Genomic DNA, 3,105 nt, shown 5'->3' on the forward strand with positions numbered 1-3,105 from the left:
CATATACTAGTATCATGATTTGCCATTTATGTAGCTATGACACGAGGAAACCAAATATTGTGGGTTATCATAAAGATCCTGATGTTAATTATTGCTTGCATCGGCATGTAGTTAAAGGATCAACGATAACAACTTCTAGAAACCCCTCTTAGTCTGGATGAGAAACCCCATTCCCCTTATTGTCACTATGTGCTTGCTAATCATCATCTCTGCTCTCTACAGCCTTGCCTACTACACCCTTTGCTTTCTTTCACTTTTTAGTGCCCTACATACAACAAACATGATGGTGGAGTTTGAGTACTTTGCTGAACCCTAACACATGAAATAGAATAGCACGAGGAATGTCAAGAGAAAGTAGGGTTGAAGGAATTCACAAAGCTACCATGGGGAGAGCTATAGATCAACTTCCATGTAGATGAATAGTTAAAGAAGTTGCAGAAGAAGAAAACCATTAAGCTCCCATCTAGTAGAATAGTCTAGTTTACGGCTAGATATGTGGTTGAGGTGTTTAAGTTACCCACACAGAAGGCATGACAAATATGCCCCTGGAAGATGAAAAGGATTTAATAAGGTATTTTGGGGCGTTAAAGATGGAAGAATATAAAATCAAAGGGAATCCGGATGAGGATAGGCAAAAGTACATGCGCTTTGTTGCAAAAATGATTGACCTGGTGTATAAGCCCTATTACATGTCCTAGAGAAATTATGGGATCATCTAGGCAGCACAATCAGGGGCCAAAGTATTATATAACAACCTTAAGGAGGAGATCCCCAACTTGAAGAAAAGTGGCCAACAAGATAAAGATAGGGGCATACCTAAAGGTGCTCTTCCAAGGTACGACTATGCAAGAAGACCAATAAGAAGATGAGGAGGAAGAACAAGAGATCCATGTTCTAGATCAAGAACAATAAGGAAACATTGGGAAAAAAGCTAGGACCAAGGAGAGGAGGCCCCACACTACCGACTACACAATACGAGCATGACATTCTGGAGAAAAAACCAACTAGAAAAGAGGAAATTTAACTTTGGAGATAGGAAGAGCAAGAGATAGGAAGAGCAAGAGATAGGAGGGGGGTAGTAGCAGTAAGCAATAGGATTTGGATCTCCTTGACTTGAGCCTGACAACTCAAGAAGTCCAGACAATCCTAAATAACCCTCCTCTAGGAGTCCAATTCAAGGTACAAATCCCTCTTCTTGCATACACAACTATAGAGGCAGTTGTAATACCTAGTAGAGCACATTAGAGGCCAGGTGGGAACAAGAGGCACTAGGTTACGTGCAAAAATACATCGAATAGGGCCCAAGTAAAATTCAAAACCTCAGAGAGACCCTACAATAAAAAGCCAAGGAGCTTTAGTAGAATAGGCCACAAATAATGAATGTGGAGGCAAGAGAATGTTCTAGAGAAAAGTAGGCATCCAAGTTCTAGAGGATGTTTGACACAAGAAATCCAAAAAAACTCAAGGAACATAACAAGCTACTTCAAAATAAAGTGGAAGAGTGGAAAGATAAATACTAGAGCTTGAAAGCGAAAGGCAAAAAGGTAGCTGCACATAGCAGGAGAAGCCCTACAAAAAAGAAATGGTGCTTGAGAAAAACATACCCATGGATATAATACACATCAATGAACTGCATGAACATGTCATGGCCACTACTGAAAGAGAAGATAGGTGATATATAGGCACTCTGGTCTCACATAGAAGAGCTAGACAGATAGTTAAAGAATACAAAGAGTAGAAATATAAGGATAAGGACGCCATCAAGGAGTTGAAAAAGAAGTTGAAGGACTATTCACCAAGGCCAACACAAAAAAGTGCTAAAGAAAAGGAAGCATCCAGATAACTAAATGCAAACCTACCTCTTGTCTGGGCCAAGCTAACAAAGAATAAAGTAGCAATCATGCAACTCAAAGACATACACAAGGTAGAAATAGAGCTGACGAATGAACTAAAGAATAAATTCTAGGATTGGTACACAAAGGAGTAGGAAATGAGGAAAATGCTTAGAGAAGATAAGAACAAAATGCTTATAGACAAAGGAGAGGAAAATTCTTAGAGAAAATAAGAACAAACTGCTCATAGACATGTATAAAATGAAGGATAAAGCAAAGATAACCATCTGGATAGCATGCAAATATGTTAGAAATCTAGCCACACATGCCATGAGTATAGAGGCTTGAATGATTGGGATTAAACTAGGAGTTCTTGGAGGAACATAAGAAAATCCAAATTGCAAAAACCAAGATAGTGGGCTAGGCCATGTAGAGGATCCACTATAAGAGAACATGCTACACTACAAGCTCCAAAACAATCTAGGGAAGCACCACTAGCCCAGAGTGAGGTGGCAGAAGCTCATGCAAAGAGCAGCACGGTCAAGGCCCCTCACCACGGATGGTCACTTATACATGGTCTCTAAAAGCTACCTAGGCTAGAGTCTCAAAAGGGGTTCTGCCATATGGCTAGATCTGGAGTAGGGAGATACAAGGCAAAGACAAGATCCAGTAATGCATGTTTATACCAACTCTGCCATTACCCTAGATATTTTAGCACCTCATTCCTTTTTTGTGCTTAATTTCCAAACTTATTAATAGGGCCAAGAGCCAACACACCTAGAGGCTAGAATCATGGAGGTGGATTTTTGGAGGCTAGAAGAGAGAGAAGGGCTCGAATACGAATGCTTTAGCAAAAGACAAAGGGTCTACAGCTCAAGGTATAACCCAACCACAAAAATATACTTTATGCTTAAAGGAAAACACAAGAGGAAGGATCAAATACAGCCACCTTATCAAAAGACAAAGGGTATATAGCTCAAGGTATAGCCCAACTAGGAAAATCCATTTTATGGTTGGAGGCAAACATAGAAGGACCCAAGCAACCTTGGATGGGATAGAACATGAAAAATTTGGGTAGAAGTCTCCTAGCTCGGGAACAGATTAAAGATGTAGGGCATGGGCTATGTCCACCAGTGTTGGTAGGTGAACCGTAACTCTAAGTGTTCACTACCAATGGCTTGCTTTGCCAACTCCATAGTGATTTATCATCATGATTAGGAGGTCCTACCCAAATAACAATCTTTTCTCTTATAACTATCTTGGGGGAAATGAA

This window comes from Cibotium barometz, chromosome 7, assembly GCF_041138505.1.
Source record: "Cibotium barometz isolate CiBa-2024 chromosome 7, ASM4113850v1, whole genome shotgun sequence".
NCBI classification, from domain to species: Eukaryota; Viridiplantae; Streptophyta; class Polypodiopsida; order Cyatheales; family Cibotiaceae; genus Cibotium; species Cibotium barometz.